The sequence below is a fragment of the Acanthisitta chloris genome, unplaced genomic scaffold (assembly GCF_000695815.1).
Source record: "Acanthisitta chloris isolate BGI_N310 unplaced genomic scaffold, ASM69581v1 scaffold14237, whole genome shotgun sequence".
NCBI lineage: Eukaryota > Metazoa > Chordata > Aves > Passeriformes > Acanthisittidae > Acanthisitta > Acanthisitta chloris.
In genome coordinates, this window is record NW_008683282.1 from 21,153 (window position 1) to 39,475 (window position 18,323).

Genomic DNA, 18,323 nt, shown 5'->3' on the forward strand with positions numbered 1-18,323 from the left:
AGCCTAAATTTCCCCTCCTTCAATTTGTACCCATTGTACCCATTGCCCCTTGTCCTGTCACTGCAGTTCCTAACACAGAGTTCAGCTCCTGGCAGGGTGCTCTGAGGTCTCCACACAACCTTCTCTTCTCCAGCCCCAACTATCTCAGCCTGTCTTCATGGCCACCTCTGGACTTGCTCCAGCAGTTCCATGTCCTTCTTATGTTGAGGACATGAAAATTAGTAGCTTCTTGTGCCCCTTATGTAAGAGTCTTTATTTACAATTGCATTCCATATAATACTTTTTGGGCTTGTAACTAGTCTGTCTGAATTCATTAATCTGCTTTCAGTTGAAACCTTTCATTCAGAAGTAAATGGTCAGGGCCATTGTTTTACCATTATGTTGACTTGGACACCAATGTTTTTCTGTACTTTCACTTAATCCAAATTTTCTAACTAATCATTTCAAATGTATATATTAAGGACTTCATATTATTTCTAGATGTTAGTAAGAGTTCATGTGGCACAGTGGAGTTTACCACTGCATCTGGAATTTTTTTGGTTCCCTATGTTCTGTTTCCTCTACCATTGAATGACCTGTTACTCAAACTTGGGAAAAAATGTTACCTTTGATTGCTTCAGATGATGCTTGTTAAAACTATTGCAGTAATATCTACTTTGTTAAGAGTTCTAACTGAAGAGCATGAGAAAAATACTCTTCAGTTCTTTTGAAATAAGATACCTAACCTCATTGGGGATGTGAGGCAGTGGGTGTTTGTTATTAACTTGTGACTGGGATAATAACAACAGAAAGTGTATTTATTTTAAAGTTTGAAAATTACTGATGATTTCCTAATATGAACAAAGAGCTGATTTTCTTGCCTTGCTGTGTTACCATTTTTTTTTGTATTTCAATATAGTTTTGCCTTCCAATTTTGACAGCCTGTTTATGGGTTCAAAATGAGCAGAAGTTCATGACTGATAAATGGGCTAAAAGGTGTGAAAAGGCATTTCAGCTCTGCTCTGACTGTAGCATGTAGAGCTTTCTACCTGTTGTCTACACATTGAACTAACTCCCACTTTAGTGTTTGCCTTGTATTGCTGTTCGGGTGGAGGTGGAGTTTTTGTCGTGCAGATGCTGTAACTAATGCAGATGTTTGAAAATAGTTGACAGCCATGGAATTGGTATTATTTCTAAATTCTTCAGTAATCATGCACCTCAGGCCAACAAATAATGCTGGTTTCTGTGATTGCAGCATGACTGCCGGGTTAGAATTGTAAGCAAAATTTCTAATAATACTCCTAAAGGTGTTGTTCTTTGGGATTATTGGAAAAATTATAGCAAAGTTGTTTGGTTTTAATCACTGTCAGTTATTAGTTTACCCTCTATCTATGAAACTAATTTCCTTTTAATGCTAGCTGCATTTCTGTTGCATAGAGCTTGATTTTCTGTTAGATTTAAAAAAACAACAGTCTACATCCGTAATATTTTAACCTTTTTTTGCAGTGTTTGCTAGTTCTGAGCCTGTGCCAGGATTCCAGGGAGACACCCTGCAGTTAGCTTTCATCGACCTCAGACAAGTAAGACACTAGTTGGTGTTTTTTATCCTACTAATTTCCCCTTTTGACCAATGCTGAAGTTATTAAATTTGAGAACCTTTCATGTTTTTGCATTCCCATGTAATTAGTTGTGAAAAGCATTTATTTGAAGTGTTATTAGTGGCACGACTCCCTGTAATTTAGCATAAAACTATTTCTCCAGTATGTTGTTAGGGGGCACTGTGCTACTGGTGGTACTGTCACATGAGTATTACATTGAATTTTTTGGTTCTGACAAATTTGTAAAGATCCTGTGATGCCTTTTTGCAAGAGTGTACATGTTATCCTGGTGTGTGCTGGCCTGATTCCATCCTGAGCAATTGCTGCTGTCTACAAAACAACTCTCTGGATAGCAGAATCAGGCATGGTATAATTTAGCATTTCCTCACCTGAATTTGTTACACAGAATTCTTTTAAACTGTTGGAAAACATTTTAGTGTCAACTGGCTGATCTTTATTCTATATTCAAATTAATTTTAAATGCTGTAATATTGGAGATCCAGAGATCTTGCCAAAAGGAAGTTTTTTTCCGGACTAAAATCTACTAAAATCTTTGTAAATTCAGACACTGTATCCACCCATAGCAATTCATTTTCAAAACCTTTCCATGCTTAAAGTTAGCTGTTAGAAAGGATTTATTATTTCACAAAATTTTGTCATTTAAATAGTGAAATGTATCATTAACTGCATGTGGAGGATCTTTAGCTTTCTGCAGATGCTGGTGATATTTTTTCAACACTATTATGAGCCTTGTCAAAGTCTTCAGAAAAGAAGAGAAAGAAGAAAGAATTTCATAACAAATTATCTATATAATAAGAATATTTTTTCTTTTAATAATTTGGTAGGTTTTTCACAACAAGATTATTAAGAGGCATTTCAGAAGGGAAAATTCCTGAGGCGAAAAGTATTCCAGTTTCTCCTAATAGTTAGAAAGGATTAATTAAAGGGTCTTTTTAAATGAAAAAGTTAAAAGGGAGAGTTGTCTGTTATGTTCTCACAGTAATATAGCAACAAAATATCTGTAATGGGGTAAGCATGGACTATGTGAGGAGGACAGAGGATTGTGGCTATAAGATTTGTTCATGTGATATTTGTACATTAGGAGTTCCAGAATTCAGCATGTAAAGATGTAATCTGCCAGACTTCAGATACCACAAGTCGTGCCTTGACTAGCAGCCTTCCTCTATTGGATTCTTCTTTGTTCTCCTTTTATTGTCGGTGTTAAAAGTGACTAAACATCTTCCAGTTTGTACCAAGATCATTCTGGTTGAAGGGAAAGGATGTCGAGAGATTTTGGCACCATTTCTGTCATCCACGTAAATGGTATAAATCCTTGCAGAGCCTGTGTCTCTTTCAAGGGACAACATGATTTCCAGCTATGCAGGAGCACAGGATGTGTAGGTACTTGCTACAGGAAATCAATGTTTTTGTATGTTTTAAGCACCAACTGTTGAGTATGTCACATAAATAGGTATTATGTTGTTTATGATAGCTCTCAGTTTATGTTAGCAACTTATAATTCACTTGAACACTTAATAGAGGATGCTCTGTGTGTCATGGGAATGTAATTGATTTCAGATACTTTATGAAGAGGAAAAGTCTGGGCAACTCTGTTGGGTTGCAGTTGGAGCTTGTAGATGTAGAATACTTCTAGTATGTCTGGTTTGGTTTTTACAATATTTTTGTGTGCATCACCAGAAGGTATTACAGGCACACAGTAAAAACTTGTATGATTTTTCAGTGCTGTCCCTCTTTTCCTTATTTGTGATCCATTTCTGTCTTAATAGGGTGAATGACAGTTCTTTTCAAGAATACTTAGAAAGGCAACAGAGCCTTTTTCAGAAAGTTCTTATAAAAGGTCATGCTTCTGTTTTTTAGTTTGAATCTGATACTTCTTCATGAATTGCAGGATATGAAAGATAAGGAAGTAGGTCCAGTGGTCAGGTTTTACCTGCCCACCCGGACTGTGCCCTGAGGTCAAACTCCTGATATTGGCTGTTTGGTACAGAGGAGCTGATGACAGGTAGGGGCTGATACAAGGGGGAAAGCTTGAACCGTATCAAAGCTAAAAGGCAGGAGATTTGGGACTCAGTGAGAGACTGTAGCTAAAAGATGGATCAGCAGGATTGCCCTCTTCTTAAAAAGCAGCTGACCTGCAAGGGAAAAGACTTTATCGTCCTGCCAATCACATGGTTGCTAATGGAAGCCAGTTATCTCAACAACAGCTTACTCTCTTTCTGTTGTACTAGTGCAATGTGTAAGATTAATGAGGATTGGGCAGTAGAATATTATAGTACATTTCACTAAAGAAGTAAAGTCATTTAAAAGGAGCCAGCTTGGAAGACAGAGAGAAGAGCTACACTTGGATGATTACCATGGAGGGAGGAGCAGCTTTGAAAAGAATTGCCATAGGTATTTTCATCCTAACAGTTCCTGATGCTCTGTCTTTCCTTGAAGACAGTGTATAGGCAGCATGTTGTCCCCAGCAAGACCACTTTCCTTCTTCCTTCCACAGATAAGAAAAGAGCAAACAGAAACAGCTGGTGTGACAAAGAGTTGCTTCTAAGAAGAGAACAGTAGTTAGTAGCAGGAAGCTCCAAGAGGCCTGGAATCATGAAGGGGCAAGCACTTACCACTGTCCCCTTTGAGCCACCTCTTTCTCCTTATACTATTTCTCACTTAAGCTCTTGTCATACTTAACATGCTCTTTATAGATCCTGGGAATCTGAAGAAACCCTAGTCAGGAATGATTTCTGTGCTATTTCCATAACCACAGTATCTCAGCATCTTACAGAGTGACTTGGTGTGGTTGGCTAATCACACATAGTGAATCACATGGCTATGATCATCTAGAAACTTGCAATTCTGGCTAGTTTAGCAGCTCCTAAGAAAACTGGTGTAAATTCATGGCTCTGTACAGCTACAGTAGTTGTGTCATGCCTTATGCCACTTGTCTTAGTGTATGAACTGGAGCCAAACCTATGTGTACCCTTTCACCCCCCTTGAAGACACCATGGGGCAGGCCAGCTCAGCCAGGTGATTATCAAATTGGCACGTGCTGCTTTAAAGAGACTGGTCTCTGACATCTCCTGGAGGTAACCCAGCTCTTCTGCAACCTGCATCGCTCTCTGAAGATCATCTCTTGCTACTGTCTGTACAGTGAGCCTGGATAACTAGTGCAGTGGCGCAAAGTAAGGTGGAATGAACTTTGGGCATTTTGCTACCAATTCAGATCCTAGGTCAACTGGAATTAAACTTGAAAAGCAAGTATGCCTTAGTGTGACCTGCTTGAATTAGTCTTTGAGGAAGCTCAGCCTCTGACAGGAGTTTGTTTTTTTCTTGGTTATGATCTGTTCTTCAGTGCCTAATGACTAGGGTTACAGTTCTGCAATGTGAAGCAGTTTCATGGATGTTCTGTACACTTAAATACTGTGAGGAAAAGACCCGAATCTTACAATTTGTGCATTATTCTTCGGAGAGCCACTGTAGTGTGTAATGGACAAGAGTGATAGCCTTGTGGTAGGCTGAGAAGTCAACAGTTGCTGTCCTAGGGCAAATTTTCTGATTCGTAACCAACTGGGTGGTAATAAATGCCTCTTCTTGAGATCAAACAATTTGCTGCAGAGACATAACCTAAGCTGCAAACATAGCTTGACTTTGTTTCACATTTGACTTCACAAGTTGTTGCTGGTGTTTCTCTCTATGAGCTTTGCTTGCAGGCTTCTTCCTCGTGTGTCTGATCTCAAACAAATACTCAGCTAGCTTGATGATTGTGGAATTTCCTTATTTTGCTGGGGTGAGGAGATCTGTGTGTCATTTATGTCCTTTTGACACTTAAGTACATGTTGTTAATATCCTGCAGTTGCTGGCAGTGTTGATCCTGCAACAGGGACAACAATCTCAAGTTAAAGTAATTGTATGCTGTTGGTAACCCCAGAGTTAAGCAACTACAGTAGCAGTGTCTCCACCTGCATGGTAACACAGCTTACAGTCTGATCGTGGTGTCTCTCATTTTGGGAGACCAAGAGCTGTGAACAATTCTGTACAGGCATGGGAGGAGATTCTTGAAGATCTTGAGCAATTTCTGTTTGCATTTTCTGGACGTTAGAGATAAATTAGCCACAAAGCCATAATGCAATCAATGTGATTAATATACAGAATAATTTACCATTAAAACATTAGAAGATACATTTTTGTCAGACTTTTGTTTATGATATATGTAAATAAGCATGTGGATAAGCACTTCTATGAGCTGAAGTTATTGGTAGTACACAGTATGTATTCCATCTGAAAATTGATACCAGATATTTAGAAGTATAATAATAATTTTCTTCTAATTCCAAGGCATGGATGGTTTCTTGGGTTGCTTGTCCATTTATTTTGTAATGTGTTTTCTGGTGATAAATACTGCTAACCCTCTGAACTGTAGTGTTGCATGAAACAAATGTAAGTTTATTTGAAAGAGAAAATTCTTACTATAGCCCCTTCTCTTCTTTGCTTCTCATTCATCATTGATTGTCCTAGGTAGGAACTGTGTAACACATCACTGGGCTTCAATCCCAGCCACAGGATTGTCTGCCACTAAAGGCAGGCTGACAGTTCAGTCTTCCCCACTGTTTTGTTTGCAGTGTTTAATTTGAATTCATTTCCTGTGGTGGTAGCTGAATTTCAGCTCTGGCTTGCCTCCGATTTCCCGACGTGCAGCCTGCCACAGCTCTCTCCATCTGTGTTCCCTGTGGAGAATGCTCTTGAGCCCTTCAGTAGACCTCAGAGAATAAGCCTGCACCTACCCACTGTGACTCTTGGAGGCTGAGGGCTCTAAAGGTGTGCTGTGGCTTCCTTCACAAGCCCACAGAGTGCTTAGGCTTTGAAATTAGCAGGGTATACCCACCCCTGGCCTCTAAAAAAAAGAAAAAAAAAAAAGTCTTGAACTGAAAAAACCCAGGATTTTCCAAGAGGGAGAAATCCCCAATGGTATGTTTAGGAGCAAGTCTTAAAAACTTGAGTTTGAAGATAAAAGTAAGCCTTTCATTCGTACAGCAACAGTTTGAATTGTTAATTACCAAGTAGTATAGAATATTTCATCTTTTGCTTCCTGAGGGAAATGGTTGCTGAGACTTTCATCTTCACAGAGGCTCTTTCACAATGCTTACTGATCCCTTTCCCCCTGTCATGCACTCCCCAGCTTCTCTGAACAAGCAGAGGAGCATGTTACATCTGTAACATGAAGCCCAGCCTCAGGGTGCTATGTAATGGGATTTGTGCTTCTCTAGTTTTCAGTGCAATGCTGCTTATTTAGCTAAAGAAAGGAGCTCAGATTTCAGACAGCAACAAAACAGGAGTTGCATCTCCCTGGATTTCAGAACATAGATCCTCACTTTGCCAGGGGAGGAAGGCAATGCTCCTGCTGGTCTTCCCCTTCTCTGTAAAGTGACTCTGCACTAAAGCAGCAAAGCTTAAAGCACACCATGAGTGGAACAGGGGCGCCTCAAGATTCAGTATCTCATATTTGTGTGCATAGCCATCCCTGTGTTCAAAGTGGCAGGTTTTTGACTATGACTGCTTGCAAAATGTGTGTTATCTGACTGGCAGAGGAGACACAATGTATTTTCAGAGTATTATATTACAAGTAAATGGGAATTCTGTATACAAATGTGACAACTTGTTTGTAAGCACTTCTGTGCCCCAATGGAATCTCTTATTTTTGATTTCCCCTTTTCAGCTAGGTTCTGTGGAGCCTGTAGTTAATCACAGTTGGGTCAGATCACAAGCTGTGTGTATAGATATTTGTGAGGAAGATCTCAATCAGTGCTCTGTACACAGAAGCAAGCCAGCTCATTACTGGGATGGGATTTATACCTGCCAGCTGGTAAGAATTAGGAAGCTTTGGAAACAAATGCACAGAAATTAGCAGCAGGGGGTCAAAAACAAGCATGGCTTTGGATACACTATCTTGATAAGGATTTGCAGAATCAAAGCAGGATGGCAGGTCAGTCATTTCCTGGCAGTAAGTATTCCTACCCTGTTACTGCCAGAAGCTGAGAGCATACATACCAGTTAGGTATATGTGTGTTTTTTGGACATGAGATCATTCATCAAATTCAATGCAAAGCATCAGTTCAACATCTGAATGTCCCCTTGTCAGCAGAGAAGTGCAAATCACATGCTGATTGTGTGCCAGGTTTTTGCTCTAGATCCTGGCTTACTGACATTGAGGGGCCATACCTGAAAACAGGTTGGAAAAACTCAGTGTACAAATGCTGTTACTTCACTTGAGTAGCTCTATCAGTACCTCAGTTAACTAAAAGGATATACATACAGCCATTTAACTGCAAGATACATTATTCCATCTATGGCAAAAACTTTACCAGTTTCTCCAAAGGAAAGTATAGTAGATTGTGCACAAAAGACTCTGGAGTGTAAAGGTATAATGCTTAAACTGAATGTCATCTCTTAATTGACAGTAAAGAATGCCAGAGGTATTCTAAACCATGGGAGTTCTAAAAAATAAGAAAACTGTTTTCTTTCTGTTTAAGCTAGTTCATTTGAGGGATACAATCCTCTTAGTTCTCCGCTTACCAAACTAGATAGACACAAGAATTAGATGAGCTGACAAGAAATCTGTACTGTGTATTTAGAACTTGTGAAGCACTGGCTCAGTTTGACCGAGAGACCTTAGGTAACAGCCTTTCAATAAGAAAATAAGCTTTAGTTGAACATGAGGGGGGTTTGTTGTTGTTGTTAGGTGAATTTATAATTTTTAGAACCAAGACAGGAAATGACATTTATTGATTTCATTTGTCATGTGCAAGTGAAACAGTTGACGTAGAGCCATGCAGGGCAGTTTCATCTTCCAAATACTACCATCATAGAAATCACTGGAAGTTTTACTGGAGGGGTTGATCAAAGCAGATATTAAGGAAAAAATGAAAAGAAAAGAAGTAGGTAAAAGCTGCTGTCAAGACTGTTTAGATGGACATATCTGAGTCCCTATCTGAATACTACCAACTGTCACATTTAATCAGCTTTCAGCTCTTCTTCTTAGTCGTCAGTACTTTGGTAAGACACAGTTTAGAAATGGTTAATTAATTCAAAACCTGCAGAGCTGTTGTTATGATGAGAACTTCATATCTCTGGAAAACCGTTCTGTTCAGGAAAGCTCATCCCATAGTTCCAGAGGAAATTCCTGGAAGATTATTATCTAAATGGCACTAAAATTGTATCCCTGGTAGTTGAAGTGCATATCCCAAGTGTACCCTGTACATAATATTGGAAATCAAAAGCTTCGGGTTTTTTTTGGGTGAGATACTAAATTTCTTTAGTAACTGATCTGCTCTGTGTCTGGAACAGTGCATGAAGCAGTCATTGCCAAGGACATTATGAGAGAAGGCAATAAATAAACTTGATCTGGAAAAGGTTTTATTCTTTTGCAGAATGACCTGTTGGTAGAAAAGTTTCAGAAGGTTCACTTTCAGATACTTTCTCAATTAACAAATCTCTTCCTTGAATTAGAAGTTGATGTATGTGCCTGTTGTATTTGTAAACTTACCCTTCCTTGAGTCACTGATAGACATCCCATTCAGTGGAAGTTACTCAGTGAAATGAAGTTTCTCTCTTATTCCTTTCTGCTAGAAATTTTGCTCCCATCTGATCCTCACCTTTATCTTTGCCATGTAATAAATTAGGTAAATTCAAGGAAGGAAGATTTGTGTGCCCAACTTTCTGAAGTTTGTGAATACATTATATCCAGCTGTTGTCCTCCTGCTGACAGCCACTTGCTGCAGGATCTCTACCTTTGTGTCTGGGCCCTTTCTGTAGCCCTGAGCTGATCGACGAAGTTCAGTTTTGGAGCCCCCATCTCCACAGGTGTTCCTCTGAATCCTGTGAGCTGTATGTGGTTCCTTTGAGTAATGAATGGGTATTGTTAATTGAACAACACAAGAGAGGAAAATTATTGGTTTCCTTCAAGTTACATGTTATCTGTGTTCTCTTAACATCTGTAACTCCTAGTCTCCCATCAGGGAGCCGTGGGACTGGTAGCTGCATTGGTGTATTCAAACAATTTCTGCACCCAATTTGTTTACATTCTCTAGCCTTAGCTAAGCTAGTAGTATCACTGGTGTGTAGTATGTATTGGGCAGCACTACTAACCCTTTAACCTTACAGATTTGCCGTAAGTATTTTTTTAATTGCATCAATCAACATACTTAGGTTCCATTCCTTCTCTAAATTATCTGTCAATCACAGGCAGCAGACAGAATATCCCATTTTTTCCCTTTGCTAGTTTCTTCTGTGAAAAAGGAAGTTCGTCCATCTCATCTTTGGAAGGCACTGTAGGGCAAATATAAAATCCAGTAAAATCAAAGGAATCTTTTACATCAAGAAAACAAGACTCATTCTCTTCTTCAGAACAATAACCACACAAGAAAGGAGTTGCATAGGCATAGTATGGCAATGACTTGAGTAAGTGAAATGTAGTTAATGACTGTTTATTCTTTTGAATCATAGTGTCTTAGGAAAAAAAGATCAGCTTCAAAAGTGTTCGTACAGGATGTACCGTAATGTGACACTGATCTTCAGTGGTGTTTTAGAACTGCAGAAATAAAAGGTTACAAGCATGACTCATTCTAGCTGCCTGCCCCATCAGTCAGTGGAATCTGGGAGATGAAGTTAGTACAAAGATACTAATAGCTGGCAAAAGAAATCATTGAATTTCATGCTGGTTTCTGAATGAACCAATTGTACTATAAGCAATTTGACTGAACCATGTTCTTAGCACAACTTATCATACATGTTAACTTTCATGGCTCTTATAGATGTGTCAGGTTTGGAGCAATTTATCATCTTACAACTTGCACTATTTTAAAGAGTGTTGAAATAACGAACAGTTTATATCCAGATTCATGTATAGGCTATGTGTTGGAACTTAGAGAAAAGCTCTTGCAGAGGACTTAGATCATTAGTAGGAGAAGAACAGTGTAACTTAGAAGATCCTGCCATGATATACATTGTGATGGTGGGGGAGAAAAAAGAGTGAATAATAACACAAATGCAAAAAATGAAAACAAAATCAAAATAGAAGTAGGTGGAAGCAGTAAATGATGGGGAGAAAAGAATGTAAAGATATGGGATGATGGGGGGGGAAAGAGGAAAAAGTTCATGTCTATACCTTTCTTGTTCTTAAAGTTTTCTTTCTATGTTTATAATTTTCCATAGTTTATGCTGAGACCAATTAAGAACATTTCTTTTTTAAACAGTAGAAATTTGAAGAGATCTTTTTACCCAAAGGGAAGAAAGGAGTTTCAGTACATAGTTAATGGTGTATAAAGTCCATGAAACCATCAGGTTGCCTTATTCCCAGGAGAATGCAAGCTTTCCTGGCTTCAGTGGTGTGTGTGCCTCCAGGAAATCGTTCCAGGAGGACACACAATTAGCCCACACTCTTCCAGAGTGCACAGTGTAACATGATGCAGTTAAACCAGAAGACAGTTTTCATCTTTTGACCCTGTGTCAAATGTGTCAGTTGAGTAGCTTACCTGAGATCTGAAAGAGAACATAGGCCATCAGATATTTTCCTGTAGAAAGGAATATGCAGTAGACACACACACAGAAATGTAGTTTTAAAACCTGACTTATTTTCCAAGTGACAGAAAAAGTGCTTGAGTGACCTTTGGCACAACTCAGTGCATTCAGATTCTCCTTTCTTTTTGCCAGTCTGAAGGTTGAATAAAAGTCTTTGCCCTTACTAGGATGCATGAGAAGGACATTAAAAGTGGCTCTTTCATTTGAAGCACTAACAGGATACCAAGTCCTCTGGAAGGGTGGATTTGATACTATCATTCAAATGCACATCCAAATGATAGTTTTAGGAATGGTAATGTGTTCAGTACAGGTAATGTGTTCAGTACAGTGTCCACATCTTGCATCCATTGACAGGATAGTTTTAAAGTTCACAGTGAAACCGAATAATGTTGAATAACTCCTAGACAGAAATACCCAGGTAACTGGGGTGGAGGGTTATAAGGGTGTGGTGTGTGCAGGAGGAACCTGTGTAACTGGTAGAAAAGGCACAAGCTGAAAACTCAAATGACAGTGTAAAACAGTCCCCATAGCTTAATTAAATAAAACCAATAATGCGATTTAAACTTCTTTGAGTTAAAATTACTTTAATAAGGGTGTTAATTACTAGAGGATTAACACTCCTTACATGTGATAATAGATGTGGTCAGTCAATAAAAGGGTGAGAATAATGTTCGTTTAAGAAGTAAAAGAATCTAGCACAGGATTACTCACCAGAAAGGGATAACATTTCAAAGTGGCAAGTAAAATCAGGGGAAGAGGTTTTCAAATTGCAGGAGGCATTAGAGACTGAATTTTGTCATCACTGCTCAGCAAAAGTTCCATGTATATAGAGACCTGTAGCAGCTAATTATTACAAATGACATATACATAGTTTGGAATTGCTCTGTCTTCCAGAGCAATTGTAACAAACGATTTTTCAGATTAAACAGGTTAAGAAAATATTGTCACAATAGAAGTGAGGAGAAAAGGCATATTCTAAAGGAGAAAGATCAACTTGTAAGCAGAATAATTTCTTGAAGATATGTTTCTTAGAAAAGAAGTTGTATTGGACTACTGCCATTAAGCAGGAAGGGTTTTTCCTAGTATGTTTGCAAACAGTAGTAGGAGAAGGAAGATTGTTTGCAAAAAAGCCAACAAGAAAACAAATTCTGAGGTATTCAGGTTTCTTGTTACTGCAGCTTGCTGGGCTCAGGAGCCTTTGCTAAATCAAGTTATCTAGACAACAAGCTAACAAAAACAAGACCAGGATTTTACACGGGCTGTAGTATTTGCTAAAGTGGTTTTAGAGTCATTTGATAGATAGAAATGTGGAAGCAAATGTCTTGTTGTAGCTGAACAAAAAAAGTGAAGGTTGGCCAAGAAAGAATATGAAACTTTTCCTAGTGATTTTTGGCTTTGCTTTTAACTTGTCTCTATTTACATTCCTGAACTACTGATTGTGGAATTCCTTGTCCAGTGGTTCCTAGGTCTAGTATAGCTTTCCCTAAGGGATGTAACTTCATCTGCTGCGAGAGGTGGTTATACAGCCAGACCCTGAGTGCTCTGCTTTGGAAGAAATAACTGCCTGTTTACAGTAAACTCACAATGACCACATCTGTAAGAGTCTGTGCCTTATGGATTGCATTGGATATTTGTGTTGGAACACAAACAAAATTATGCTTGTTTGTGGCCTGTTATGTCTTGGATTTCAATGGCTTTCCACATATTCTGACTCAGCACCCAAGATCAGCTGAGATACTTTGTTGAACAGTTGCTGTATTTGTATCTGCTTCCTGCAGAGGCTTTTCAGAGAGACACCTTGTATATAAAATGCTGAGGGCTTTGATGGCCACCTAAGAGAAGAATCTGGAGCACTGCAGCTGTAATTGTTTTATTTTAGATGTGCAGCTTTTGAGAAATGCACAGATCTTAAAACAATCCCAAAAAAAAAAAAAAAGCTGTAAATTTAAAAGTAGTTACTCTGTTGTGTTGAAACAAGCTATTTCCCTTTACCTGCTGTAGAACCCTCGAGTAGCTCAGTGGAGGTGATGTATTTCACAGTGTACACTAGAGATCGTGGACCTCTGTGGAGACCAAATGCTACAGATTCAAGAGGTGCTCATGAACCTTATAGACCTGACGTATATCGTCCTGTCAGGCTGAATCTATCTCTCTAGCAATGTAATTTCACTATACTTCAGAAATGTAATTTTCTCTGGTGTTTTTGTCCAAGTCAGCACATGACAAGAAATAACTGGAAAGCTGGGAGAGGGAAATATCCCATTCACTGACTCCCTAGTGCCTGCGTTGGTGGTGTCCTGGGTCTGTCCTGTGAGCTGCAGCTTCACACAAAGAGCTGAAATCTTTGCCTCCTCTGTAAGCAGGAGGCTGGTGCTGTGGAGCTATGCCATGCTTACTTGTGTTCCCATAGGCATCAGTTTGCATTTGCACACCAGAGCTGCGTATCTAAAACTCCTTGCTTCAATCCTAGAAGTAATTGGACTGAAATTTAAACGTGGAGTTGTCATTATACTTGGGCAGACCACTGGAGGTGTTTAGTTCTTAGGGACCAGCAGCCTGACTGTACAGATTAGATGTGCCTGTATACAAATACAGTTTGGATTAGTTAGTTCAAAGCAGCATTTGTCTGACTTATCATGGAATAGGATATATGCTTGTAAGACTGCAGGCACCTAGAGTTACTCACATGGATATTGCTAAACATTAAATGTGACAGATGTGACGAGGGTGTTCAATTCCAGAACACTGTATGGAAGTTGAAGTGCATGTGGTTTGTGCTCAAATTTTATTCCAGTTACACCAAATTAGATGGTTTTAAATTAAAATCCCACCTTCTCTAAACCAGAGGTTATAGTTCTATTGACACTTCTCTAAACCAGAGAAGGTAGTTAAAATTTAATTTTAACTTAAATTTTGGGATACTTCTTATAGTGAATCACCTCAAATAGATTTTTGCAGGAAGGATTAAAACAAATGATACAATTTTAATCCCCAAGGGACTTACTTTAAGATATTCAGCACATGCTGCTTTTGGCATTTTTTTGTAGAGGAGCAAATAGTTTAAAGCAAGCCTTGTGGAATTGGAAAAAAAAGTGCTTATAGAATATTAAAGTTGAAATAAAGTAAACTATAAAAGTTGCGTCTCCAGTTAATCATGGTTTTGGTATATGTCAATATTTAAGTACTACTGGCAAATTTTATTCCAATTCTACCAAATTAGATGGTTTTAAATTACAATCCCAGCTTCTCTAAACCAGAGATTCTAGTTCTATTGACACTTGTCTAAACCAGAGAAGGTAGTTCAAATTTAATTTTAACTTTAGATTTTCAATTTTTAAATACATTTTTTTAGTGAATCACCTCAAATAGATTTTTACAGGAAGGATTGAGACAAATGATACAGTTTCAATGCCCAAGAAACTTTTTTTAAGATACTGTGCTTCATCACGTGCTATTTATGGCATTATTTTGTAGATGAGCAAATAGTTTAAAGTAAGCCTTGTGGAACTGAAAAAAAAGTGCTTATAGAATATTAAAGTTTAAATAAACTGTAAAAATTGCATCTTCAGTTAATAATGGTTTTGGTCAATGTCAATATTCAAGTACTACTGGCAAACCTGTGTTTAAAATAATGCAACCTAGGAGTCAAATGAAAATGACAGCTTAAATGTAACTGTGCTGTATGAAATGTTTCATAATTTGAAGAGGTGAAATTGTGTTTTGAAAGCCTTGCTGAGGCCAGGGGCAGGTGGCCTGGTCTGGGGCTGCACTTGTCACCCCTGCGTGCTGTTTGAGCATGTATGGCTCTGTGTCGGAAGCTCAGAAGCAAAAAAACGGGTGAATGACCTGACCATTGCATAATACACAATTTTTAATCCACACAAATTTTGTCATTGACATAGTTTTATGCTTTGTCTGAAGGGACTTTGTGTACGGGCTAACACGCTTGACAGGAGCAATTTGGCCCGAGCCCGTGCCCTCTGGAGCCTGACTGTCTGCCAGGCTCCTGCTTTTCAAACTCTTCCCCGTTTCTAGACTCAAAAGACAGTTCTTTTGCTACTAGTCCAGTTTATTCTTTAATGATGAAGAACAACACACTTCATAATAAACATTTTCACTGTAATTAAACAAATCTTCTTTGAAGAGGTATTACTTGTTGCTATGTTGTGTGTTCCATAGGGCCTAGGTATTTATATTTGCCTTAGTAACTGTTTTTCAGTGTCTTCAGATGTTGCATCTTGGGCTGCTTGAAGTTTTAATGGGACTTGTAAAAATTATGCATTTGTGAGTGTTTTTCTGGTTCTGGTAACAGTAACAAGCTTGTTCACGTGACTTCGACAGCATTTTATTTTGTAGGCAGGTCTAAGTTCATTTGAAGTGCCCAAGAATAAAACGTGTATTTGGACTTGCTTGTGAACATAACAAGACCAGGCATCTCTCAGAGTGTACCACGAGGTCCAGATTTTAGGAAAGAATTCTACCCTTTGGAAGAATTTAGCTTATAAAGGATATATGAATACAAGTACCTTCTGGTTTTTCTTAGCATAACAACAATTCCCAATGGATCAGCTGTCATAACCTCTGAGTTTATACATTGTATATTTATGGATGTGTTGAAGATTGTATCCCAACATTCAAGAGACTGACAGATATGATTTTCACTAATAAATTTGAAACAGGTGGTAGCATTTAAAAAAAAGTTGTTTCATTCTTGTGGACATTTCGATGTCCCGAATTTAGATGCAATTTCTAAATTCATGGTGCTTAAAAAAAAGGGCACGTTTTAATGCAGTGGCTTAAAAACTGAAAGGCACTGCCTTTCTAACACAAACTATCCTTCCTTTGAAAATCCAGGGCTCAGTTTTCAAAGCATTGTCTGGGAATTTAGCCTGCGACCCCCATTGACACTAATGGGAATTGCATAGCTAAGTCCCATAACATCACTTTGAAAATGCATTTGTTGTACCAATCCAGAAAAAGGGTAGCATAAGCTATAGGGAGACATTCACAGTTCAAGAGGTCAGTTTACACTTTGAAACACAAGACCAATGCACGTTATTCCAGTTATGTGATCAGTAGGGGGGATTTTAAAATTCACCACATTCACAAAATAAGTCACCAGGTGTAAATAAAACAAAATATTTTGGCAAGTGGCAGGCAGACTTGCTAACCAGGCTAACAAGAGATTTGTCAGCAGTAATGAACACCTACTGATTAAGTGATAATTGCATTTGGTTGGGACAGTGTTATTCCACGGTTAGCAAACTCCATCTATTTTTTGTTTTAAATTGGACTTAGATATCTGTATTTTAAGTACTTCTGTTGTTTCTTTGTGACCAAGAAATGTTTAAAGTGAACAAGTCTTGTCTTTGTCCAGTTCTGATTCTGGTCCTTTATGGTTTAGTTCCAGTTTCGTAAGGGCTTTCATGGTGTGCATGCTTTAATAAACAGGGACATAATGTTTGGTGAATAATGGTGGTGTTATCTTCATGGTCATGCAGGGGTTTTTTTTGTTGATTTAGTGGAAATAAGTGTATACCTGTGTAATATATATTCATGTATAGCTGTGCACGAAACCTAAGCAAAGACTAAAAATGTGTCGTTGTGTAGCTGTGTTTCTGTTGTGCCTATGAGTCCCAGTCATGGAGCATGGCCCCATTATGCTGGGCAGAATATAAATAAGTGTTTTAACAAAAGAAAGAGAGCTCTGCCTCAGAGTTCACAAACTGATGAGATTATAGCTCCACTGAAAGGTTAGCGTTATGTCAGAAATTATGAAACAACAATGATTCTGGTTGACAGGCTTCCTCTTCGGTCATCACCCCCATTTGTCCTTCAGAACACAAGGTGTGGTGTGTTGGTACAGTGTGAGCTCCTTGGGGTAGGAAATGTTGAGGACTGGGACATTTGTGAGTGCCTTTTGTGAATTTATGCTTGAAGTGAGAAAGTCCCTTTCAGGTTTGTTGCTTTTTAACTCCAAAACCTAACAAAAATACTAATAATTACAGTGAATGTATTTTCTGTTTCTTTATCTTGGCAACTCAAACGATATATAGCTAACAACAGTCATGAGAGTTTTTTTTCCTAGGTTAAAAGCCACAGATCCTCAAGGAAAAAATTGTTCTGTTATTTCTGTACTCTTTCCTAAGAAGAGGTTGGGTGTAGCTTGCAGTTGTATATGCTTGGCACTGTTCATTTCCCAGAAGAGTTCACCGTATTCTAGGCTTTGGGGTTTTTTTAATTAAAGAGGTCAAAATCCATTATATCAAAATTTCAAAGAATTTACCAATTAGCTGTAGTCTGCGATGCCCAGCAGGTGGCTTTTATACTATTAAAGGGAGATTGTTTCCATCTCTGATCAAAGCAAAAGCAAAACAAAAGAAAATATAGAATATTTTGCTGTACACAGTGCAAACCACATGCTGTGTAAATTATACATGAAAACTGTACATGAGAGACTGTTCAGTCATACCACGTCAAGAAAAAAGTTCTATGTATTTTCGCACTGGTCCTCTCGAGGATTTTAATGGTAATGTCTAAATCTGCTTAGATTACTGATTAGCTGAGAAGGTTAGACAGTTTGCTATTTCCTAAAATGAAGACTTTAGCGTTTTTCTTGTTTTAAAGTAGATGTAAAAATGCACAATTTAAGTAGATCAATGAATTTGCTAGAAGTGAAATTAGAAAAAGCTGATAGTTCTGGAATGTCCCAAGATGCAAAAAGAAGTTCCAATTTGCACTTTTCAATGAATCTAAACTTCCCCGATTTTTGCCTACTTAAAAGAATGTTTGTGACCTTTTGACCCTTTTGTTATCCCTTACTCAGAAAGGCCTTTATTCTGTAAGGCTTAGGTATAAAAAAATAAAAAGAGCGTTAATGGCATAACAGTCCTTTCTGATCACCCAGTGTAAGATGTTTATGCAAAGTGTCAATAGAAGCAATTGGCCTAACAGTGTGACAACCTGCTTTGCTTGGAAATGGGCTAATCTCCTGTTTGGGTTATCCAGAGGTCAGGTAAGGATTTCTTTTCTCTTACTCCCCGTAGCGCACGGGTACGTAACCTGCAAACACTACAGGGCAGAAATCAGAAGTAACTGAGCCCAAGGATCCCACAAAGCATTTTTATTTAATCTTGCCTGTTTTGCCTTTCCTGTTTTTTTCCC

General features: G+C 38.4%; 1 long non-coding RNA gene across 1 annotated transcript in view; it reads left to right on the top strand.

Moving 5' to 3' along the window:
- LOC103806206 overlaps positions 1–1,559 on the top strand; it is an 11,940-nt gene extending 10,381 nt beyond the window's left edge. Inside the window, exon 3 of the long non-coding RNA XR_624774.1 lies at positions 1,486–1,559. This is a non-coding gene — a long non-coding RNA (uncharacterized LOC103806206). The remainder of the gene's footprint in view (positions 1–1,485) is intronic.
- Positions 1,560–18,323: the final 16,764 nt, after the last annotated feature.